We start from the raw sequence: 26,667 nt of genomic DNA, 5'->3' as shown, positions 1-26,667 counted from the left end.
GCCTTGTATCCACCAGACGGGTTGGGATGAACTGACCTTTTGGGGGTTTTAAGGATCAGTCTTTAAAATTAAGGCCTTAAAAATGTTGAGATCTTATATTAAAAATGACAATTTGAGCCTTGCAGATTCATGTCCACAGGTGCCCAAATAAAAAGGGGGGGGGGGTGCAAGGGGCAAGCTTGTTGATGTGTTATAAAATAACTGACTTATCATTGGTGTGCTGACAGGTGATGTGTAATTAAATCACTGTTGTAATATTAATAATAAGTGAGTCTGCACTATGGAATTTCATACACCTAAACTAGCTCAACAACTAGAGGCAATTAAGAAATATATCCACGTTTGTGATTCTGTCAAATGGCAGATACAACAGCATCAGGAAGCTCAAGTGGCATTTACAGAAGGTAAAGAGCAGTTATACTTGTTATCTTTTTAGGGATGTGTTTGGATTTTGCCTTCAAGCTGGAGCAGTCAATGGATATATAATAAATCGCCATGGTCGGAATTTACCCAAGCTGGAGTAATCGATGGGTAAAGTCTTATCCAAAGTCAGGGTTTTATTCAAGCTTCAGGTGCAAGTTTTTGTGCATGTCCATGCCCTTGCATAAAACACAGTTACTCATTTTTTATATAGATATTTTTCAGTTGTAGACAGGAATAGTAAGTATTTGTGAGTGTTTGAAATGAATGGGTTCATTATGAATCGAGTGGCACTACATTTCAAAAGCAAAATTGGATTGAAATGCAAGAACTGTAGTATGGAATTAGTGTCGGTTCTGGATCGTAGAATGGAATTGTGTGTGTGTGATTGGATTTTTAACGTAGCTTGAATAATTTTTCAGTCATATTGCTACGATGTCTGCAGTGTGGCAGTTTATAGTGATGTATAGCACTGGGGCATCATGCTGCAAACATGCAGTGTGATGTTGCACCCAGTCACATTATCCTGACACCAGGCCGACCAGTCCTAACACTAACCTCTTAATGCTGAGCGTCTAGCGAGGCAGCTGTTAATACCATTTTTGTAAGTCTTTGGTATGACTTGGCCGGGGTTTGAACCCATGACCTCCCGCTTCTGAGGCGGATGCTCTAACCACTAGGACATCGGAGCGGTCAGAATGGAATTGTAACAATTACAATGGAAGCAATTTGTATTATGCTTGTTGGGGCATTCCTCACTGATGGCTGTCAGTGACATCATCATGGGAATGTGTAACAGCCACATTTTGTAAGAACAAGGTGTAGTTGGTGAACAATACAGACACTTTTCTGCCATTTCCACTGGCTTCAGATCATATGATCTTCCCTCATTTTCCTCCATTTCCATGTATTTGGCCATGAAAGCAATGAAGACCTAGAGAGATTTAATAAAATTTGTAATTGAACTTGCTTTCATAATAGTCTGTGGGAGGGGTCCTCTTCCAGGCTGTCGGTGTCATCATCATGGAGAGGTGTAACAGAGCTAACAGTTACATGTTGAAATAACATTGCCATAAGATTGTGGCAACATCATATAACGTTGTGGCAATGTGATTTGGTGAACTTGCTGGAATGCTGTATAATGTTATTAAAACAAACTTCCTACAACATACTCACAACATATAAAACCTATATGCAAATCTGATGAAAGCTGCTTGTGTTTCTGAAACACATATTCCATACTGGTGGCAAGAATGTCCAAATCTACATTACAAAAATGAAAACATTACTATCCATCCAGGAGTTGCAAATGTATGAAATCCTCTTGTTGGGTAGTTTTACCAACAGGCTTTACAGCAGGGCCTTCCATTAGATTTAAATGTGGCAGGTGAGTTGACAAAGTAGGGTGAGGGGTTGGGAAGACCTACCCCAATGGGGATAATTCATTTTTTTTTAAAGTAGCATGGTGTAAGGTAAAAGTAGATGGGCTGATAAGGAATCCACTGAATTTACAGACTAAAGGTTCAGACATTTGTTTTTAAGAGAAAAATGAAAGAAGGAAACAATACAATAGATATTTTAATATGACTTTAATGTTTATTTTCTAGATTTAATTAAGATTATGAATCAGAATTAGTCTCCAACTCCACTGTAAAGTTTATCTATTACTTCTTCTGCTCAGGCACCTGCAAATTAAAACAAAACTGTAATGCTTAAATAAAGTCATATCATCTCAGCACTACTTATATATGCAGAAGTCATGTTAATCAGCATTATAAAAATGTATGAAATTTTCTTCACTGCACTTGTGCTTCCCTTAATATCGTTAAGCCATGATACAAGATAACTTTGCACTTGTCATTTCTGGCAAGTGGATAGTGCAATCAATCTGCGCCAAGATGAATTTATTTTGTCCAAATATTTCATGTGAATAAAAATTCCAAATGGACCAACTTGTCCGATCAGACAAGATGTATGTATATTGTAGTTAGCTGTACTCTAGCTCTGATAGTCCTGGGCAATAGGATAAGCTGATTTTGTTATCAGTTTAGAAATGCATCTGCTTTGCAAATGCTATGCTTTAAAAGACGAAATTGAATCCAATATTGATGAAATAAGAGTCATTTGGATTACCTTGTTTTTTATCATTCTGCGTTGGTTGGGTGCATATTTGAGGGTCTCTGATATGGCCTCTTCCATTCCATTTGCCTTTGCTTTGCCATTATTTTTCAAGCAGGCTTCTGCAAGAGTAATACAATGTTTTAAAATAAGTTTCACAACAAAGGATGCATTGCATTTTTCTAAATGCCAGCAATAATCAATGGAATATTTTTAAAACATGTACTTTGAAATGTGGTCTCAAGTTACTTTATCAATTCATTTAAAAATCTCTGGCAAGTCACATGAAAAACACAATTTAAATCAAGCCATACTTACTTATCAAAACCTGACATATCACAAGCTCTTGAAATGCTTTTTTCCCTTTACGTCCCTTTGGACTATACTCTGGCCAGTCTTTTTGTTCCAAGCTTTTTCATCATCCTGCAGACACTATCCCCAATTGTAAACCTGCTAAGGGAGCTCAAGTAGCATATCTGAAAATAATAATAATAATAATATTACTATTTTTTGATTTTGATATTATTATTATTAGTAGTATTTCATGATCGATGTGACAAAATATGCTTGTATATGGTTATTTTTTGCCATGGTTTTGCAAGCAAATTTATTTTCTCTAACTTGAAAAAAATTTGATAACATTAACTATGCAACACAATGTACTAACAGCAATTATAAACCAAATTAACCACCGTGAATCTATTAACTTCAGAAATGACATTCACTCAAGGATTGAATTAAAATAGCCACATAATATGTAATAGTGCATGTAGTAAAATACCTGTTGCATGTTCATCTCTAAACATGTTTTGGCCTACATCCATAAGACAAAACAGCTGACCACTACATGTTCACCCCACCCCCAAAAACAATTATACAGGCACCGCAGAACATGCATAATGCATATTGAGGTTCACAACAGCAAATAAAGGTTATAACAGTTTTTTTAAACAGAAAATAAGGCCCCAATTTACCATCTTCTTGGAGAGTTTGGGATTCTCCTCCAACCTCTGGCAAAGGCCCTCTAGTTCCTCCACTGAATCACATGGCATTGCAAGAATTTCTTCTCTATATTCTGTGTATGGGCCTTGTGTATGAACTTGGAGGGCCAGCTGCTCCAACAAATTCTCAACATTTGTGTCCAGTTTCATAAGTAAATTGAACTGGAAATCTGTAAGAGATTTGTGATGAAATTAGTTTTGAAAGATCAAGATCATTATTATAAACTCCTTATAAAGATCTGTACAGTGAACATGGGTTTAACAATGAAAAATATTTATGGAATGAAATACATGGTTTTTGTACAGTTTATTTGAAAATAAATAAAACTTTTCCCTATAATCCTTTATGTTTTTATTCCCTGGATATGTTGTTTCACTGCTGGTGTCTGTAAAGTCTGCATTCAATGTAGATGGTTTAGGCGTCTGACTTACAGAAAACAATGGTATACATAAGAAAGGAAAATAAAAAAAACCAATGGAATGATGAACAGTCGACACATCAATGAAAAACAATTCATTGTTTATTTGCACAAATAAGTCTTGAACAGTATGTTTTATGACCTATAATTTAATTAATTAACATCTCACAATGTTCTGAAATAACAGTATCTAAGCTACAAGAGCTTGTGCTTTCATGTCATAATCTTCCATTTTCCAAACAAATTTTGATGTTGACTCAATGTATTTGACCTTAGCATTGAACACTAACATTCAAAATGTCTACAAGATGACAAAACTATTATCAACTGAAGTGACAACAAACCAATGAGTTTTACGTGCATTGAACATAAGCATTTTTAAATGCTACAAAATGTGTTTTTAGTGTACTGCCACAAATTACCCAACATTTTGTCAAACATAAAACAGTTCTACTACCTTAGATGAGAATTAAATTTACGAATACAGTGTATAATTGACTTACTCGTACTTAGTGAGCTGTAAATGAAATAAGAGATTATATAAAAGTCAACACCTGTAGTATTTGTTTCATTATTCTATAATGTACATTTTTTTCCATCCTCAATACTTACTACTTGCAGAGGAACTGGCAGAGAGAAATCTTTATATTCTCCACTCCAGAGTGGATGGGGATGGTGATGGTGTTGTCCTTCTGGATGCAGCTAAATGTATAAAAATAATCACTAGTCCTTAATTGCAGTAAAAAATAAACAAAGAAATCTGACTGAATTGTTTGGCATGTAAACAAAATGCATACTGGTTGCAATGACCACTGTATATAAGGCAGTGATACAATATATCACAAAATGCATTCTTTTTTAACAAAACATCTAATCTCATATATACAGCATCATGAGTAAGTAAGTACTCTTAAACACATCTTATTAAACAGACAGAAAAATGATGAAATTTATACATACTTTTGATAAGGAATTTCCAATTGTGGTATGGTATAAAAGCAATTGATGAAGAAAGACCAGATAAACTAAATAAAACATACCAGCAGGATAAGAGGAAATCTTGGAGTCTGCAAAATACTCTCCATTTCAGGAGGTTTTGGATGAGATGGCTGACCAGAAAGGTTTCCACTTGAGATTTTCATCTTTTTTTCAGTTCTTCATTTTCATCTGAAATATCAATGAGAATTTGTAAATACTGTATGAGTCCTTGAATACACTGACTCCTTGTGACATACAGGGTTTGCAGAACAATCGCTAGCAATATTCACCACTTTTAAATCCAGCTGGTGAATTTTCACCATGAAATGCATCCGAATGCAGTGAATAATCCTGGATCAAAGACAAAATAGTGTACAGAAATGTGCAATAAATTAGTCAAGCTCCAGACAAAACAAAGATATGATTTATCTCTGATTCATAATGACTTTTCTTGTGCTACACATTTTACCAATGCAAATTACATTGAATTTTGCAAATTAAATGGTACAATTAAGATATGTATGTCAAAAGATTACTAATCTTCAGCTTTCCAATTAATGCTAAACACAAGTATCAAGTCATGTATTTAGTCTCTCACCACCAATAAATGCATTCTTAAGTAATAATCCTAGAGTGCACCAAAGTCATGTGAACTTGATCCAATTCCAACATTACTGCTGCTTGAGTGCTTAGATCCAGTATTGCCTTCACTAGCTGATGTTATTAATACCTCTCTCTCATCAGCATAATTTCCATCATTTTTCAAAACTCCCATTGTAAAACCTCTGCTGAAGAAACTAACACTACACCATAACGATTTAAAGAACTACTGCCCGGTTTCTAATCTCCAATTCATAAAAAAGATCTTAGAAAAGGTTGTTCGATCCCAGCTTGTATCTTGTCTGAATTCAAACAGTCTTTTTAGCAATGTACAATCTGCATATCGCCCTTGCCACAGGACACAAATTGTGTCTGCAAATAGATTACACTCCAGCCCAGCTGATCTATGTTGTGGTGTTTCACAGGGGTCTGTTCTTGGACCTGTTCTCTACATTCTGTACACTCAGCTGCTCTCAAGTGTCATAGATCATCATCCAGTGTCTCACCAATTGTACACAGATGACACCCAAATATACAAATATATCCACCCAAATGAAGTTGATGCTACCATCCAAGGTGTAGAGATGTGCGTTTCTGATGTGAAATCATGGATGACTTGTAAAAAGCTGCAGATGAATGATGATAAAACTGATGCCATTCTGATCACAACACAAAGACTTTCTCATTCACATCCTTTACCTCACACAATAAATATCAGCAACATCAATATTAAATTCACACAATCAGTACAAAACCTAGGTGTTACTCTGGACAGTACTCTCACATTGCACCAACATGTCATGAACATATGCAAGGCTGCATATCTTGAGCTGAGACGCATCAGCTCCATTCTCAGATATCTTTCAGTTGATGCCACTAAAACACTTGTGTGTTCATTACTACTTTCAAGACTGGACTATGGAAACTCAATTCTGTCTGGTTCATCTTAATATCTACTGCAGAGACTTCAAAAAGTTCAAAACATAGCTGCTTGGATCATACTTAGAGTACCACAATCAGAGCACACCTCCCCACTGCTCTGTACCCAACACTGGCTATCCATTCGATCCAGAATCAAACACAAAATGTGTTCTCTGTGCTACGTTTCACTGACAGACTCTAGTCCAACATACCTATCCGACCTCACCTATGTGTACACACCAGCAAGATACTTACGCTCCTCTTCCGACAATCATATACTCATTATTCTCACTATGAAAACAAAGTCATATGGACAGCATTCTTTTGCATACCAGGGCCCAGCAACATGGAATGAATTGCCCACTGAATTTAGACACAAAGACTCAGTGATCCCATTCAAGAGTGCTCTCAAAACTACTTATTCTGACTGCAAAAACAAACTTAAAGACTTAATAATGTTAACTACCTTAAATATTCTCAGCATGTTTTTTATGTTTTCTAATTTCATGGTGTTTGTTTTTGTAATCATATCATTGTGTATGTTTTTATGTTGTCGAATGTTGCAAAGCGCTTAGAACTTCTAAAGATTAGGCGCTATACAAAGTCCTCATTATTATTATTATTATATTTAGCTTGGATGAATATTTTTAAAATCAGTGGCCATAACTAAAACAATGGGATTTTGTTTTCTCATCATAAAAGTATGTTGGACACCATCCATGATGTACAATGCTGTCTGACATTTCTATACACCTAAGGTTTCCATCTCAAATATTAAAGCAAAATGCATACCGAATTTGACAGATTGACGAAAATAAAATAAAGCAATGCTTACCATTTGAAAAGAGGCAACTGTCACTAGAATATTCTATTTAAAATGATATTAATTTTGGACACAGGGGATACCACCCCCATGTTTTCCTGACTCGTGATATGTCGGCCTATTCTGTGCACAGCTTTGAAAAGATGTAATGTTTATCCATCGAGCTATAGAAATGAAATACATTTACTGTAGACTGTTTCTGTCAGCAGTTAAGTTGAGTAATTAGGTCAGGTTTATAGCTAGTTTACAAAATTCAATGTAGAATGCCAATAAATGACAAGATATATTTTTGCAAACTAAAGTGATCTTGAAAAAAGATTAGTAAAGTTTAACATTTTATAAAAAATAAGCTATTATGTGGAAGAGAAACAACAATGAAATAGGATGCAATGTGTTTGCGTCTTGTTGATGGGGGAAAATTACTAAAGAATTTAGAAACAGACTATACGCTGGGGAATTTTTTGAGAATTTATGTTCTGGCGACAAGTTTACATATTGGGTAGCAGATGATTTTGCATGTGCGGGACAACTTCTTGCAAAATTGGAAACTTGGATTAAAATGCAGTATTGTTTTAAGGTATACATTACCATATTTTATATAATGTATTGTATGATTCTAAAAGATGCATAGTTAATCGGAATTTCTGGGTTACAGATTCAAGAAGGTCATGGAGTGGGTCTACATGTTCACTAATAAATTACTATTTGATCCCCTAGGTGATATTTCAATTCTAAATTAAAACTAATAATACTTAATGTATAACCAAAAATGCGACAACCTGGTGGAGAGGCGAAAATGGATATAAAAAACTTCCATATAGCCTCAGCAAATTTAAACTGAATAAATAGGGAAAAAATAATTAAACTTAACAACAAGACAAATTATGATATGATTTTCATACAAGAAACACATAATAAGTTGACTAAAGAACTAATAACTTCATATGAGGAAAAACTAAATGGGGTTATAATTGTGAATGATTAAAAGGAGATGTAAGGGGAGGGGTAGCTACTTTTATCAAGAATAAAATGGGAGTAACTTGGGAGCAAAAAAACAAGGGAAACCTTTTTGCAGGAAGATTGATACATATTGTGATACAGGACACTCATTTTATAAATGTATAAATACCTGCTAATAAAAACAAAAAGCAACAATTCATTGAAAACCTGTTTAAATATGTAGAAACAATTTCAAAGGCCCCCCTCCAATCTGTGTTGATATTGATGGAAATATTGTGGATCTGATGTGCAATCTTACTGCATGCAAATCTTTCCAGAAAGCACCTATGTACTGTTTAGACACCGGTATTTGGTAACAGCCATATCTAGCGCAAAATTCAAAATGGTCATAGGACAGAAGGTTGAGTAGCTACAATGTCATAGCCTCAATGTCTCCACGAAGTAGGGATAGTAATATTTGTGCTAGGGTTGTGCTATTCCATGTCGATTTACAAGTAACCAAACAGGATTTGATTTGGAAATATTTTTCGCAAAAAGATCTCTTCTGCCAATGGTAGCTCAATGGCTGGGAGAAATACTGGCAAGTCAGATGTGTATAAAATGTACAGCAATGTGTGCAGATAAAATTGTCAAAAATGTTTGCAGGTTTTAATGAAAGGGCTATATCAGCCTTGAAAGTGCCAGAAATTATCATTATAGATGTGGCTTAAGTCTACATGTTTTCAGTTAACAAACACAGAGTATCAAAGCTAGTAACTGGCATCTTTGTTAATTTGACTAATAACTATTTTTAATTAACCATTTCAGATTTATAAATATATACTCAATAGTAGTGAAGTGGGATGATATAGCGTCAATGGGACTTACCATTAAAAACCACCCTGGGACGATATAGCATCAATGGGAAATTTAACATTATGGAAACCCTTGGGACGATATAGCGTCAAAGGGAATTTAACATGGGAATATGGGACTGTTTAGCGTCAAGGGGAATTGAACAGGGTGGGACTGTACAGCGTCAAGGGGAATTTAACATGGGCAAAAATCTTGGGCCTGTTGAGCATCAAGGGGAAATGGAACAGGGTCAGGACCCTATTTTAATAAGGTCCCGACCTGATGGGTCTATGGAAATGGAACAGTCGAATATTGAAACAGGGAGGGGTCTCTATTTTTTATTTTTTTTAAAACAAAAAAAAAAAGAAAAAAAAAAGGGTAGGCAATGAAAGTCAAGATCTTTTCGAGACCTATGAGTGGCCCTGAAAAGGGCCTTTTGGTTTCTTCTTCTTCTAACTCTTCCACTTCTTCAACCATCTTCTAACTTTTACCAATATTCCTGTCATCTTCTTCTTTATTTCTGACTCAGGCATCCAGTCAGGATGACCTATCACTCGGAATTTCTCCTGTATTCTTATCCAGTTATTGTTGAGTTTCTCAAAGCTTTCTTTTCTCTTTCTATTTTCTTCTTCTTTTCTTTCCTTAGACCACCTTTCTTTGATGTTCTTTACCTCTTCCGTCAGCACTTTCCTCATTACTTCTTCCGTTTTTGTCAACTGGTCGAACCCCCATTTTACGTATCGCCACTCCATCCAATACAATACTTTTTCCAGGAAGCACCCGACTTGGATGACATGGTCCAGTGCTTCCTTCAAACTTCCCACTCTGACATAAGGTGGGTCAGTAAATCCTCTTGACTTGTTGACTTCTTCTTCTATCATCCCTGCGATGAGATCTCCGGCCACCTTTAGTCCTTTGACTTGAATAGTTAACAAGTCTTGCCTATTTCCATCACTCCATTCCTTTTCTATTCTTCCTACAACATATTCAACATCCATTATCCAAAAATAGATATCTCTTAATAGATTGAATAATTTTGTTACCTCCATCTTCTTTGTTTATTCCGTGGAATGGTCTGAACGATTGTTGTTGTTGTTGAGTTGAATTATAGTGGCGTGCGCTTCGCATTGAGCATGTACCACTGGTTTATGATGCCACAGGCACCTAACTGATTACTCCTTGGAGGAAGGAATGGAGCCACTTCCTCCAGGCATATCTGTGTTCACAGAACACTAATTGATTGGGCCGTCAGGTCAATGTACTTTTGTGTACACATCGATCTGATTGTAAGGCCTATGTTTTGTTTGAGTGGGATTGGACCCAGCACACACTCTGTCATTCATTTGCATTGATTAGCGACTAGTGGGATTGGACCCGATCTAGTCCGTATTTTTAATTTATGATGCGTGCACTGCACGTATGTGTTTTGATGTCTGTCCGTCGCAAAGGGCGAAAGTGGTCAGGCTCGGGCGGAGTTGTCTTGCCACAGGTTAGCAGGGTTTTTCCGATCCAGGGTATTTTTGTTCTAAATTTCCGTCTTTGGAATTTTGAATCATAAAAACTCTGTGCTGTTTTTAAGAGAGATAGAGTCTATTGAGGTCGATGTTAGCTTTTAGGTGACAGTATTTGTCGATTGGTTTTGCAGCCTTGTGCTGCTGGCCCTGGATGGAGTTGGTGTTTTTTCCATCTTACTGAGTAATTGTTTTTGGGTCCTAATTATCTAGTTGTAAATTTTGGTTGCAGCCTTGTGCTGCTGGCCCTATAGTCACTGGGTTTTTTTGACTACCTTATACAAGTAATTTTTGGGGTGGTATTCTATATATTTGTTATATTTGCAGCATTGTGCCGCCGGGCCCGAAATTCGTTGGTTTTTTTTGACTACCTTATATGTGTAAGTTTAGGGTCTTAATACGGGGGATCCCTGATGGTCTATTCTTGCGACCACCTTATACGTTCTATTTTGGGACTATATGGTTATACCTAGTTTTTGTCTTAGCTGTCACCTATGTAGAAGATAGACTTTTGGAGCTGTTAGTTAGGGTGTTAGGTGAGTATTAAGTTAGGAGAAGTGGAGAAGGTTTGTTTTGTTTTTCCCACCACCCACCCCCTGTATATTTCTTCCTGGTATTTGAACTAGGTGTTTTTTAATTTAATGATATTTGTTTGTAGAGTTTTATCAGTCAGTGGGCTAGTTTTGATAAAATGAGTTTTTCTATTGTTCAGAATTTGGTACTTGTTTTGTGAGTGTATTTATTTTGTAATACTTTTGGCTAGATTCGGATTAGATTCCCTCGTCGATCACACTCGCCTCTCATAAATGGAGAGTTCAGGGAGACCGAATCCTTGTCTTCGCCATTGGTCCAAATTTGATATATATATATTTTATGTAAGTATTTATTAGTGTAATTTAGATAATTTCATTGCTTAGCCGGTTTCGGATTAGATTCTCTCGTCGATCACACGGTCTGAATGACGAATACTGTGGGTTCTTATAGTTAAAGCGCGGACGTGAAGGAAAACATCCCCCTAAGACTAAAATCTTATATTACCAAGATCATCACTTAAAACGTACAATTCACAATCTTCTCCTAGAGCAAAAGTAATCCACATAGTGAGTAATTTCAGACCAGTGCCATTCAGGGTAACGTTCAAGAATCTCATTGAACTCTTTTGATGTAAACGGTCTAAAGCGATATAATAGTATGAATGCACCCTTGACCCAGAGAAATCTAACACATTGGTTGACTTTTTTCACTTATCTCTTGTGAATTTCTCGGAATAAAAGTTCTACAGTTACCCATTGAGATTTCACTCTGGCAAGCCCCTGCCAAACTTCCTTGTAAATCTTCTCTTGCAGTTCTTTAGGTAATGATTCAATATCGTTTTTGAAATGAAGTTTAAATACTGGTCTCAATGATGTCCAACATTTGACTCCTAACCAATCTGGTTTCTTCTTTAACGACATGGTAAGTTACTTCAATGTCTCGGTCCCACTAAGGGTAAGTAATGACAATTCGGTGACCAACGAGCATGTTCTAGATAGGCCGAATCTTGTGGTTCCCAGTGGTGAAGTGACACACCGCAACTGAAGCACTTGACTTTATCTCCTTCGTGCAAGTAGAAAAATCTGGCTCTGGCTAATTCTTTGGGGATCGGTCCTCCCAGATACTTAGGCCATTTTCCTTTGAATGATTGAAGACGATTTTCAAAGTCGCAGTATTCCGACAAACACACTGGGAACGAATATTCGTCTTTCACAGGTTCATTTCGATGAGGGTTGGGTGACATGGACAGGAGTTTGCTCAGGGCTGGATGACATCCGTAGGGGGGTAGACGTGAAGGTGAACATCCACATTTAAAATGAAACCCAGTAAAGTGTCCAAGAGGACGAGCAGCATCGCTTTCGCATCCCTCAGGTTTGACACGCACAGCATCACTTTCCATGAGAGGGGTAGTGAGAACAAAGTTCTCATGATGCTTTACGGCATCGCTAAGGTCACAGCGTACAGCATCGTTCCCATCGCAAGGCTCACAATCACATTCCACTTCAGAAGCCCCAAACTTGAATTGTGCCTTTCTGAACTTGTTTTGTGTTTCTCTGAAAGTATTTATCTTGTTCGCTTGGTCTTGGTAGTCACAATGAACTATCGATCTTGACCATAGCCCCTTTTTATACTAGTCACAATGCAGTCTCAAGCTAGTACATCGTTCCTTTTTTATATCTAGTTTTTGAAGGTACTGTCTCTAAGGTACCGTCATAATTGTACCATAGTGTAATGGGTGGAAAGGCCATAGAAAGGTAAGGGCAGTGCAAAGACCATCGAGTGTGTTCCAGAATAGATGAACCTTTATAGATACATAGATCCATTCGTAACTTCAGTCCACAAGCGAAACACTGTACTTCGTATCCCAATCCTGACTCAGGTCCCAAGTAGACAAATCCTGTTCTAGCTAAAACATGCGAAGAAGGTAATCCTTCCCTATCCGTAAACTATTTCTGAAATGTGTCCAATCGACAGGCACAATCACAATAGTCAGGTAAGAAGACTGGAAAATGGTAGGGTTTGAACTTGGAGTTCTCATCAGGTTTCTCACTTGATTCTTGCTGTGGCGTAGTCATGCTTCTGGTGAGTGGCTATCCACTTACAACCAATGTTTTATACCGACATGTCCATATGGCAATGTAAAGTGATTGGGAAGCCACACTCGCTTCTGATACACGATTTGACAGACTTTTTCCAAGGGTCGACTGACGATGTGGTGAGTGGGTAAACGTACAATCTTGTTCGGTTGATAGGTGGTCACTTTAAAGTGTTCATCTTCTCTAGACTGCAAAGCTTCTTTCAATACGCCAAAGTTCACCACTCGACTGGTACGATAATTCAGAGTCAATCCTTTCACTTTACACTTCGTGTGCACTTCTCCTTGTTTGTCCCGGTATTCGTAGCCGTAATTTTTAAGACCGCCACTGGCGAAACTTAGAATCTTGTCGTCAGAATGCTCGTCTGTCCAGGCTCCTAAACGGTCTCCTTCGATGTTAGGGTGCTGTTGACTCGGGTGATCGATGTAGATGCAACTGTCCGTGTCAAAGTACAGGACGCGTTCCCCTAACAGTTCTAAAGCTTCGTACAGTTTTAAGCGAGCATGAGCTGTCACGTAAGCTGCAATGATGACATTTCCAAAAGGATCGGCTTCTACAAAGTCCAGATCTTCTTCGTAATTGACTAAGATCAAATCTTAGCAAACGACGTCCACGTGTTTGATGAATTTAGTTTTGTTGTGAATCATCTGAAAGTAGCAGGAAGGTTCTGTCAAATATTCTGTCTTGGGTAAACACGGTCGTTGTGCCATTTTACACCACAAGCAATTTAACATCACTTGGCAAACGATCGCCTGCCTTTGTTTTTCTCGATGTGATCTAAAGTAATGCCTTCTTGTGCCCAGTATTTCTCTTTGAATGTCTTTTGGTCTTCGGGAGTGTGACACCAGGATGGATAACCACTGGCTTCTTGCTTTAGTTTCAAAAAGGCATCCACGTAGTCTGCCAAAATGCCTTTCTGAGTGGGGTCACCCTTGTTGTATTGTTCTGTCTTGGGAAAGTGACAAATTTCATACACTTCTAACAGTTGGCATCCCATGTCCAGAGCTTTGAACAATTCTACGCTGACCCACGTCCCCGTCAAGGCCCGTTCTTCCTGGGTGTGCTGACAAGGCTGGTCTTGGTTGCACGTTTCAGCACAAGTACGGCACAAAGGAAACATCAGTTTGTCTTGACAATGGTGAGGTAGAACGGGATGGTACAAGTCAGTGGGAGCCAAAACTTTACATTTGATCAAGCCTTCGTATTGTCGAATGTTTTTCAAATCGATGTGTTCCGTCAACAACTGTGGGTGCCCTGCAGGAAAGCGACAATATTTGCACACGTAGGGATACAGTGAACACATGTCCAAGTATTTGATTTCTTCTCCTTTCTCTTCGTCGGCTTGGTACAGCAAACTGGTGGCATTGGTCCTTCCTCCGTACAAACTATCCCTCGTGTTCAGGGGGTCCATGAACTGGTAACTTTCCACGAGGTGTTTAAACTCGGGATCGGTTTTCAAACGGTGATGGTACTCGTGTTCCCACATTTCCACCACTTAGTATCCTTCCTGTTCTAACTTTAGGCGTCGCTGACATGTGGCCTGGTACAAGTCTTCCATGGTTCATTGTAAAAACTGATTTTTAGTGCCACGGTCAGGGTAACAGACGGGGCATCCGTGAAATAAGCAACCTTTAAACTCGTACACAATCTTGGGGTTTTCTAAGTCCCAACCATCGACCGAATGCATTCTGATGGTCTTTTCACCCCCTCCGTTGCGGGCATGCTGAATCCATTTGTCTTCCTTGTCGCACAAGTAATGTAACCAGCGTAGGGCTTTGACCGAGTATTGACGTTTGACATAGTTGGTCATTTGCGGACTGATGACAGCCACGGTGTTTTCAGGCATGAATCGTTGCCGGTACACTAAGGAACATGCTTTGGCAATGGTGCAAGCTTCTTTGAAAGGATCGACCCCTCCGTGTTCCATGAACAGTTCTCGAAATTTTCCACAGCAACGCCGTAAAATGTCCACGTCAGAACAACAATACTTTAGCATTTCTTCCTGAAAGTCGAAAGGGTCAGAGGCATGAGCCTGGTACCAAGCGTAGAAAGCTTCTCGTTGTTCGGTACGCATGTTGTCAGGGTCGTAATAGTTAGCCTCAGGCAAATGGGGTAGAACGGTGTGTTGATTGGCTTCCGTATTGAAAAAGTGTGGAAAGCACCCTTTAGCCATTTCTGTCATTCCAAACGTTTTAGGCATTTGACTCAAAGGCATGGCTAAGTAACTCATCGAATCTTTAAACTGTACTTGTCCCACTTGCATGAAAATGATTTTGGCTCCATTCAAAGTGACTTTAGGACGTTCGGAGCCATGTTCTGTATAGTATCTGTGAAGAAACTGTCCATCGTATCCGGAGAAATTGTGAGCCATCACTGTGGCATGACGATGACAATCTCCGTAACGTTCGATGTCCTCTTGGCTCCACGTCTTGTCGATGGGGTGTAAGACCCATCGAGCGAAATCAGCTAGCGTGTTCGGTCCTCGAAAGATTTTTTCACGTCCTCCAGAAATCTTGCTGCAGTGAGGGCAATGACTGAAAATAGGTTCTTGAATGCACTTCTCGCACGCTCGATGAGCCACGCAGAAATTAGGAATGTGAATACCAGTCTCTTGCATGCATTCAAAATCGAAAAAGATGAAATTGCCTTTCTTCTTGTGACCGATCTCTTTCTCTGGTTGGGGTTGGTATTTTTGCACATAGCATTCGTGTTCCAAGTCCACGATGTGGCAGCAAATGTGACATTTTTTCTTTCCTCGACATAGGTGTGCCTTGGCATTATTGGTAAGTATGCCTTGTCCACAGGTAGGGCACAATCTCAGCAGCTGACAAGCACATTTCTTCTGTGAACCTTGCATCTTCAAATGTTGTTGGTAACAGGCAGGGCTGACATACGTGCGCAGACCAGTTGAACAATGCACTCGTTCTTGTCCTTCGCTCAGACAGGGTGGAGAGGCCAAACATGCTGAGCATTTCAATCCACATCTCGGTGATGAACCCTTCTGCTTTCTCTAACAGTACTTCGGACTTGAAATCTTTAAACTTCACCGTGTATTTGTAAGCTGTAGTTCTAAATTTTCTAGAGGGATGCTCTTCCGTCTCTTGAATGGAATAGTACTTTTCAGGGTTGACTAAGGGTGGTAAACTTTGTTTAGAGGGTTTGGATTCTGGTTCACTCATGTCCTCTTCCAAATCACTGGCATGAATTTGTGCCAAGACTTCAGCCCTGGTACGAGGGGATAAAGCACGTTTCTGCCTCTTACTTTCTTCTTCTTTCTTCTCAAATGAATTGGATCGTTTCATCTTGATAGCAAAAAGTCAAATGACTAAAGTTTAAACACCATGGACTAATTTATAGTCATAGCAGACCAGCGTATATAAAAGGGTATGTGTCTTGTCCTTTCACTATTCATTTCACTCTCAAACCGAGCACAACGATGGAAGAGACTACCCAGATCGAACGTTTCATCAGAGCTTTGCGAGGGGTCATCCAAAAATTCTCTTCAGACCAGCCGAGGGACTACTCTCCTTCCTTTCAAGATAAAAGTCAAGATACTTGCTATATCTGTGAGAAGAAAGGGCATTGGTCTTCAGAGTGTCCAGACCGTCAAAAAAGAAAAAAAGGGGCTAGAAAAGACAAAAGTCAAGATACCTGTTATTATTGTCAAGAAAAAGGACACTGGTCTCCAGATTGCCCATAAAAGAAACAAGGAGTCAGAAGAAGAGAGGGATTCTTCAGAGGAAGAAGAGGAAGAAAACAGGTGAAGAAAAAGAAACAGGAGAAGAAAAGAAGAAGAGAAGAAAGTGAGGAGGAATAGGAGGAAAAGACTGTGGTGGTGAAGAAATTCAAAAAACTGAGAGAGTGAACAATGAGACAGAAGAAGTTTATAAACTTTTTAAAGTGCTCTGTTGTGAATTGTGAATTGGATTGTAAATATTCATAAAAGAATAAATTAGGTATTAAAAGGTAAGTGTCTTTGGGTTTTGATTTTAAAATAAGAACCTACACTCACACACTCATACACACGTACTATAGAGGTAAAATGTTTTTTGTTTATAGTTTCAATGGATGTTGGCAATTGAAAGTCTATCTCTTTTCGATAGACGTGGGTGGCCCTGAAAAGGGCCTTTTTTGGTGTAGGGGTGAGTTTAAGCAATCAACTTTAACTGCCTTAAGCCTTTGCCACGGCCAAGGCCTACTTCTGGACTGCGTAGTGTTGATGATGATGAAATCACTAAGGGTGGCACGGGAGGCTTAGTCACAGGGTTGGAGTGTTTAGCTCGGGAAGGTCGTATTCTCTTTGGTCGTAATAAAGAAGTCTGATAACATTTGTTTCAGACTTCTTAACTCCGCTAAAATGTCTAACAGTACCGTGACCATTTGAGTTTCACACCCTTGTTTCTTTGCTGCTGCTTCTTCTTCTTCTTGTTTTTTTTCTTACCTCTTCTTTTTGCTGCTGTTGCTGTAGGAGAAAAGCTTGTTCCGCTTCCTTTTTGCTGTTGTATAAATTTCTCCAATTCTTCTTTCTGTCTCTGTCTAAATTTCTCCACGTGTGGTAATGAAGGAGAAGGTGACGAAGGTTCCGGAACAAATTCTTGCGAGGTAAGAAAATCCACAAAATCCCAATTCACCTCTTCTGAATGTAAGTCCGGTTTCCCTTGGGTAGTCTCCACAGCTGGTGCACCCCAATTTATCGTTTTCTGAGTTTCCGTCATGTTGAAAAACTGTCGCATGAATTGACTGCACACAGGTGCTAGCAAATCTATATAGACCACATGACGTCACAGACTGCTCTCTTCGGATTGGATGTGGGCTGACTGAATTTTGTAACGCGTGTTTGGATTGGTCAATGAACTCCGTTTCAATCCTTCCTCTCCCTATAAATAAGTGCAGTTCACTGCATTTCTTCACCTGTTCTCGGCGCCTTAACATGTGGACCAACGTTCAATCTTCTACGCTTGTGTCTTCGATGATGTTCAGGACAGACATACCGATGTACGTCCGATCCAAGTGGACAGTTGTCCATAGGACAGATACCAGCCTATGGATACGTAGGATCTATGTGGAGAGGCAAGGATGTCTCAAAAGAGTTTTAGTCTATGGTCCTGCAGTCAGGCGAAGCCTAAGGACAAGAAGAAGTCACAGATGCCCTTTATGTTAAGGGCATATTAACATAAACCCAAAGGCCCTTTTCAGGGCCACTCATAGGTCTCGAAAAGATCTTGACTTTCACTGCCTACCCTTTTTTTATTTTTTTTTTTTGTTTTAAAAAAAATAAAAAATTGAGACCCCTCCCTGTTTCAATTTTCGCCTGTTCCATTTCCACAGACCCATCAGGTCGGGACCTTATTAAAATAGGGTCCCGACCCTGCTCCATTTCCCCTTGACGCTCAACAGGCCCAAGATTTTTTTTTTTTTTTTGCCCATGTTAAATTCCCCTTGACGCTATACAGTCCCACCCTGTTCAATTCCCCTTGACGCTAAACAGTCCCATATTCCCATGTTAAATTCCCCTTGATGCTATATCATCCCAGGGGTTTCCACAATGTTAAATTTCCCATTGATGCTATATCGTCCCAGGGTGGTTTTTAATGGTAAGTCCCATTGACGCTATATCGTCCCACTTCACTACTCTCAATGTGTTTATACCAATATTAAGTTTCTGTATGTCACTGTGTTTAAGTTTTGATTTTCTCTGTTTTATTTCACTTGATACAAACACATGCTGACTAATCTTGTCATGTGGTGTATCTCGATCATACTGTAAAAGTGCATAGCTTAACACAGGTTTCGAACTCTTGCTATGAGCAGCAGCAGTAAACATGGCATGTACCACTAGAAATCAACTTTTTTTCTTCTTGGTTATAAAATCATTAGGTACTAATGTGTAAACTATTAAGTTGGTAATTTTTTAAATATAATTATTGTGCAGATTTACTAAATGTACTTTTGCGATAATAAGTCCCATGTTTGTTTAAAGGTTCTAACAAGCTGGGGTTTTTATGCAATATGTCATAAGTATATAAGGTGTTGTGGGCTGCATGTATGAAGACAGCTCAGCAGCTTTCTAACTAATATTGCAATTACTATGAGCTTTTTTAAAAGTTATTTATTTTCTTTAAGTTGTTTCTTACTGTTCTGTATATAGTTTAGAAACTTTAAGCAATATTTTGGACTAGTCCGATAACATAAGACACATCACCCAATATATTTGTTGGGGGGCTGTTGGGTCTTACTGCCTAAAGAAGGGTGCTGTGTGGAGCGTTTTGATGTCGACTAACAGTGTAATGAAAGTCAAATTTTCAGAAATATCACACACAACTGGTAACCAATAACAATGCATTTCTACAAAGTAAAGTTATAATGTTTTTGTCAGACGTTACTTATCCTGATGTCTTTTCTCTAATAAATTCAAATTCTCACAAAAGAACCGGACCTGTTTTCAAGTTTTGTTGGCCCACATTTCAGTTGGCTGGAAAGCGATGAAAGTCAGGAATGCCAAAATCGGGTTAAGCTGAAACATTATTCTTTAAGGAAACAAATAAAAATATGTTTTGCCTATTGGAACTGTAAGCAATGTTTTGTTTAATTCAAGAAACATATTCCCCACATGAACCTACTTAAACAAACTTTGGCATACCTCGACTACCGTTGCATTGCAACAAATTCAAATGTATGTCAATGGAACATGAAAATGTGTCCATTTGCTAGTGTCACATTTTCACTCCACCAGGATAAAGACAGCACTGTAAGTATATTAATTACACATAAATTAGTGGAAGAGTGTCGATATAGGCTGCCAAGTGTGTGAGCTATTCCTGAAACTTGGACTACTCATTCCGATGACAATTGACATTGGAACACATATACATGGCCGTTATTTGGGTAGTAAGACATAGCACTAAAACAAAATATTTTGGACTTGTACATTTTTGTTTAAGATTTTATTTAAGCACAAAATATTTATTGATGGAATTTAATGTGCTTTTCTCTATTCTAAATTATATAATTAATATTCATTCCTAACTTATTTTACAAGCAAACTACATATAGTTATATCATTTGTTATAAGAACTTGGCTATATTGTCAAGTGAGTGTTATCTTCACATACCAACACGTTTATTTTGTATGTACTGATTTTCTGTATTTAAGACTCTAATTCCATGCCTGAGAAATTTTTCTTATGCTGCAATACATGATTCAATTTCTTATACAGTATAGGTCCAAAAATGTTCTTAGGGATATAGAATACCCAAGTCATTGTGGCAATTGGTGACAAGGTTGCCCACCCTGGGTCTAAGTCAGTGTGACCATTGTCATTACCAGCCTGAAACCCAATTTAATGCCATTTGTATAAATTCATTTCAAATAAATATTATGATATAGTTGAAGTGTAAAGTCAAGCAAGTATTCTGTTTGCAGATTTTACATTTTAGATATTACAGTAAAGTCATATTTTCTCTTGTGTAGTGAACTTTATTGCAACTGGTTCCAAAACAGTAAAACTTATTCAGTTTTCATTCACCAGAATAGGTATTAATACAATCCTGAATTAACTGTATGGTACTAAAATATACCCTGATCTTGTGTGAGATTGTAATATACAGAACTATACCTCAAGACAACAATAATATATTGAATTTATATTATATCAAGACTGTCATGGTTATGAACTCCAACTTTATTCAGGTTTATTCATAATAAATGATCATCTTGTGTTATGGCTGAAAAGAAATCAGAGTTCATTTTAACTCCATTCTCTCCACATTTGTCAGTTGTTATGAGGCATACTCATCATCAGTGTTATAGTAAAATGTAATCTTATCTGGATCAATCTTGCTGGTGTAATATATGAATGGAGAAAGAATATTATCATCCAGATTAAAATATTTTTTATTCAGACTCTACTGAAAATTTTAGCTGGATATGGGATACGGAGCCTGATGTGTACGAACAAAGCAATGTGTACCATGAACTTTTTAATTTAACATTTTAAACTCCTGCAGAAGAAAGAGATTTTTAGATCCATTAAATTGTATTAACAAAAACATTTCTTCAGTATGATTTTCCTTTACTTAGTAGTGACACAACTCATATTTTAAAGTTGTTGTTTTGTGTTTGGTTTGGCTTTTTATGGTAAAGCAACACAAGTAAGTTATTTAGTGCCAAGGCACTTTAAGTATAGTGCCTTGCCCAAGGACGCACCATGGTAGCTAACCCAGGTTGGTCCGATGGTAGAATTTGAACCTACCTTATTTCACAGGTCCAGAAAGCTAACCACTGAGCAACTACAGCTCCCCATCTTATAGTGGAATGCTGGTATACTTTATGATCAAGAAGGATGGGTTGGGGTATGCATGTTGCATCTGAAAAAAGTGATGGAATTTTTGTTTACATAATATTTTAGTCATACAATATGAATCATTTTCTATAGATTTAAGATGTATCAGATCAAGTTAAGAAAAATTATATATTCTGTTTCCTGGGAATGTACTAAAATTCACTGTTAATGTTTGATTTTTTTGGTAGTAAGCTTACTTGGTATTTTTTTCTTTTTAACTTGAATACCTAATTTGTTAACATCCTGTCCTAAATCTTCATGGTTCTGTCTATAAAGTGACAACTGTTGATACATGTAGGGAAGTTTTTGTTTATATCTTTTGATTTTTGTGGTTCTGGAAGTTGCAGTATTTGTTGTTGTATTATTAACCATTTCAGTAATTTAATGAATGCAGAGTATACTGCTCTATAAATGAAATTTAAGGGAAGATAATGTAAAAGTGTTTCACTGCAAATATAAATTGTTTAAAATAATAATATATCACTTATCATATGACTATTCAATTGTGGTAACTAGTATTCCATCCAATATCTATATATTAAAATATGTCTTTTCATACAGCTGGTGATCATTTAGATACAAGTCCAATTGAACATAATCAAATTATCAGTGCAGGTGTTTTTATTAGTAGTAGTATTGCAAGTATAAGTGTTAGTATTAAGATTTCATATACAGGTATGATAAGTGTATCATAATGTTTAAATGATGCTCCTTGTTACAACATAAAATATGTTCATTGAAACAAATGGTTCACTGGTAAATTGGCAGTAAAGGTCTTCACTGAATTATGTTGCATAAACTATTTTACAATAAAACATATATGATGCATCTCAATTATGATGATGTGGAGGAGGAGGATTAATAATAATGCAGTTTAAGTTATCTTCATCACATAAGTTCTAGCAGATGTGTCATTTTTATGTGGCTCATTATCAGTTTGAAACTGGTCTATGATTCCTGGATCTGGACATATCTGGTCCCCTGCTGCTGTGCTGCTATGGTCTTTACAGTTCATTAGGATATCAGTTACACTTGGTTTACATTTAGAACCCCATGGGATGGAATGCCCAGTTTGAAACTGAGAGAACAGTTAATTATCCATAATATAACTCCTGCAGTTATTATTAGGTTTGATATCAAGGTCTTTCATTAAAAGCTTTTCAACTCATGTTCTGTTCTACCATACAGATAAATAAAGTCAAATTCAAGGCTTTCAGATTTGTCCAGTTTGTTTCATGTGTTGCGGCAGACAGACTGTATATTGCCACTGTACCATATAAATATCAGTGCTTAGTCTGCTCTCAGTGGCTGTGGTTTGATTAGTTACAAGTGTCATCACATGTGACTAATTATTAACCAATGTAATGAAACTTATATAATTAGAAGGCTGTATTTAAAAACTCTAAAGATCTTAAATGTGTGCTAGAGGGTAGGGTTAGCAGTTATAATCCCAATTATGTTGTGACGAGCAAAAGCACTGCACACATTCGAGCTTTTAGTTTGGTTCTGGTAGGGTCAAAACATGCAGGTACATTTTGATCTTTAAAAAATTAACATAATTCCCATGTAATACTTTCCAAACCTAAGTATGCAATTGATCTGATAAAAGTTTTGAGATTACTGTTTAGGCTCTGTTCTTACAATACTAGATATACCTGACTACTCCACAGTGAAATGGCCAACTGTTAAGTTATATAAGCCAGATGAGTAATGTTAGCCGTTTGTTTAAGTGTTTTCTCATTAATTTCATTTGTGTCACAGAGTTGCATGCAATATTTCTTTCTAGAATAAATTTATTTTATTTTCTAATTGTGTATTTTATGGTCTCACTGGACAGTTTATCTGGTGAATTTTCATCCGACAATGACCAATTACAGAAAAATGAGAATAATTTTACACTGAAGATACTAACAAAAACAAACTAATGATTTTGTAGAAAGCATACATGTGAGATTTTGACTGCAGTAATCAGGTTAATTCCTGATGCAGCTATTGATTTCTATACTGAACCATCACTGCCACCATCTCCTAAATTGTACATTCATTTTTGACAAGAAATAGCTATTTTCAATATTTTTCTGTGACAAGGCAGCTAAAAGAATCAGTATGTGGCTTATGCATGAATAAAGTTCACTAGTACTATAACAAATTAGCATACTTTTTTCATCAACCCTCAACCATCTAGATTTTTTTATATTTGCCTCTGTAGCAGACACACATAAAGGTCAGCAGCTCATTTGCAGATCAAGCATTTGATCTCCAATGCTCATCTAACTGTGACAGGCAGTCACTAACAAGCCAACCTATTTCCATGCCTAACTCAAAGTAAATCTAAACCACATTATAGATTTAGCTTATGTGTGAATTTAGAAATGCTAGGCTTGTGATAATTAGGTTCATGCCTTCTACCTTAAAAATTAGGTGTATGTCAAAATACAAAATTATCCAGTGAGACCTATGATGTTAATTTTAATCCCTATGGGATTTGTGACATAAAAAACCCAAATGCTTTATGTATTAAAAGGTAACTAATGGGGGCAGGATCTGCAGTGAATCAGTGGTATGTATGATAGACTCCTGATAAAAATGTTTGTGTTACAATCCTGTTATCAAGTCAACCAGGTTACCTACTGCAATGTACCCTTGCCTTACTCCAATTCCCTCAGTACTCAGTAAACAACTAGTGTTGCTGTACATAACAAAACCAGTCCATATTGATTTTACCTATTTTACTAAATCCTGACAAAAATAATTCTCTAAATAAAGCATGATTAATATGTGAAGGTCTCGCATGTAATCAAACTCTTCCAAGCTTTTAATGATATGAACCGATTTATCAATGTTTATCAAATTTACATGAAAAACTATTTCTTATTTGTTATCAAATATGTTAGATGTTTTGATCATATAAGCATTTCTGCTACATTAGATCAAAATAATCTTTTTGTCAGAAATAGAGCCCTTATAGTATTTGCAAGGTCAACCAATCAGATGCAGAATTTGAGTTTAATATGAATGAATATTTTTTTTACAAAATTGCTCCTTTGCTATATCTTGATGAGATAAATCTATTTACCAAGTCTGATAAAATTAATGAGAAATAGTTTTAAAAGCAGTAGCAAGAATGGCGAGTGAGATGTAGAACCACCACATTATTTGCATAGAATTTGCTTACAGCCTCAGACATACAAGCAAATAATTAAACAAGTCAGATCTAAATTTGACCATAAACACTGTTGTGCAAGTCGTAAGAAACTCTGCCAATCAGATGCAAGGTCACTTCATTAACATACCTTTATCACACTCATAATAAGCATCATTGTGAAGCTTGACTATACAAGCCGAATGGCCAAGTATGATCAAACTTGAATCAGCAGTAGTGGTTATAACCTCGTGTATTTGTATGCATCTTCACTTCTTCAATCTAGATCTCATTTATATAAGCATGTATTCTAAATTTAGTAAAAACTGCACTATATGCATAAATACTGCATGCGGTGGTAACATGCTCAGTCAGGTGAAAGATCACTTTATTATTATTAATGGTTAACACTCATCAAACTTCGAGGACAACTTAATGATTTTAGTCTATATTGTGGAAGTATGGCTTTTAGGCTGGTTAAAAGAACTCAACTAATCTTATACATGATCACCTCGTGTATATACTTGGATTTTGCTCATTATTAGATTTATCCAAGATGTTGATTTAAGCCCAAAACCAAGTTTTATATAAACAAATTGATCAGAACTATGGACTCCAAAGTAGCTAATTTCTTACTGTTGAAAGACAGAAGGGATGTGAAATAAATAACACACTCTGGACCATTACATAAACCCACTTAGCCTTTTGACCCGTTGAGATAAAATAGCAACAATAATGTTAATTCAGATTGATAAATTATGTTTTCTCACATTACCTCTAGCCCTTTTCAACATGGATGGTATTTTTCTTCCACATATGTCAGCTCTTAATTAGTGGCCCTTTCCCATCATGAATGTTGTAGGTGAAACTCTCAGAATTAGGCTTTTTAATTTGTATCTGAAAAAAAAAAAAAAATTATTGGTCTGCATATATCAATGTCACCTTTTCTGTATTAAATTAAAATACCATATGTGTGTGTGTGTGTGTGTGTGTGTGTGTGTGTGTTCATTTTAGAATTTAAGCATACTTGTCTCCATGTGTTTATTTTACAATTGATGATGATAACACATAACTGGTTCAATTGATAAAATGTTATTTCTGACTTCTTACAACTGCTCATTATATCTGAATTTACATTCAATGTTTGTTTTAATTAACATATTTTGGATAATGGGCAAATTATTTATTTTGTAGTTTATCATTATATCATTTATGAGTAATTTATTATTCAAATATTTAAAATATAGTACCATTATACTGACTTCATATTCTATATGATATCCCAGCAATACATGTTAAGCAGATAAGTGCAAATAAAAATGTTTAGAATGTAAAAGCTACTCCAAGCTCAAAGAAGATCTGCAAAAGATGATCTCCAACATATTACCAAACAAAAAGCGAAGTTAACGCAGTTACCTTTTTTATGATGTCTCAAACACCAACGGTACTGTACAGCTACGTCTTCTGAGTTTTACCGTCATCTTGTCTTTCAAACCAGAATTAATTTCTTGAGCTCTTACAAAATGAAGAAAATTTTAAATACTATAATTTAAGCAGCATTTTACATGACATAAGATAAATTATGGCACAGTGTTATGTCTTTCAGCACGACGCAACTTCACATTTGGACGGCGTGCTGTGTGGGCATCCCTGACACAGCAACTGACATGAATCCTTTATTAGCAGACAATGATTCGGAATAAATCCTCCGCAAATCTAACATTCTCGATTTTTCATAGTTCCACTTTTTCACGGTTGCATTTGTTTGATTGTGCTCATGAAGTTCAATGAATCAAGTTCATCTGCTGTCTGAAATCCCGGTTCAGTTGGTATTTTCTTCCGCGCATGATGCCGTGTAAATACAAGTTACGGTCGACATTCAAAGTGGTTTAGGTTAATTTATTATTTTCCTTTATTAAGGTCATTTGCAGAAAGTGTTTCGCTAGGATGAGATAATTTTAAAAAAAT

The 26,667-nt window shown here is 36.9% G+C and overlaps 1 protein-coding gene and 1 long non-coding RNA gene across 3 annotated transcripts in view; one reads left to right on the top strand and one right to left on the bottom strand.

Moving 5' to 3' along the window:
* Positions 1-26,667, top strand: part of LOC149807839 (receptor-type tyrosine-protein phosphatase mu-like) — a 79,499-nt gene that overhangs the window by 17,438 nt on the left and 35,394 nt on the right. The window lies entirely within an intron of this gene.
* On the bottom strand, positions 1,995-26,402 carry LOC149807840 (uncharacterized). 2 transcript variants are annotated; one of them, XR_016423595.1, is made up of 9 exons: positions 26,116-26,402; positions 25,475-25,596; positions 21,468-21,582; positions 4,999-5,125; positions 4,571-4,660; positions 3,513-3,709; positions 2,857-3,014; positions 2,554-2,660; positions 1,995-2,105 (listed from the first exon to the last, which is right to left on the bottom strand). It is a non-coding gene; the product is annotated as an uncharacterized LOC149807840 (long non-coding RNA). The 2 variants fall into 2 exon arrangements; XR_016423597.1 differs by lacking the exon at positions 21,468-21,582.

This window comes from Sinohyriopsis cumingii, chromosome 1, assembly GCF_028554795.1.
Source record: "Sinohyriopsis cumingii isolate HCF-2022 chromosome 1, ASM2855479v2, whole genome shotgun sequence".
NCBI lineage: Eukaryota > Metazoa > Mollusca > Bivalvia > Unionida > Unionidae > Sinohyriopsis > Sinohyriopsis cumingii.
Note: the sequence above shows the minus strand (reverse complement) of the source record. Positions and strands in the feature narration are given on the sequence as shown.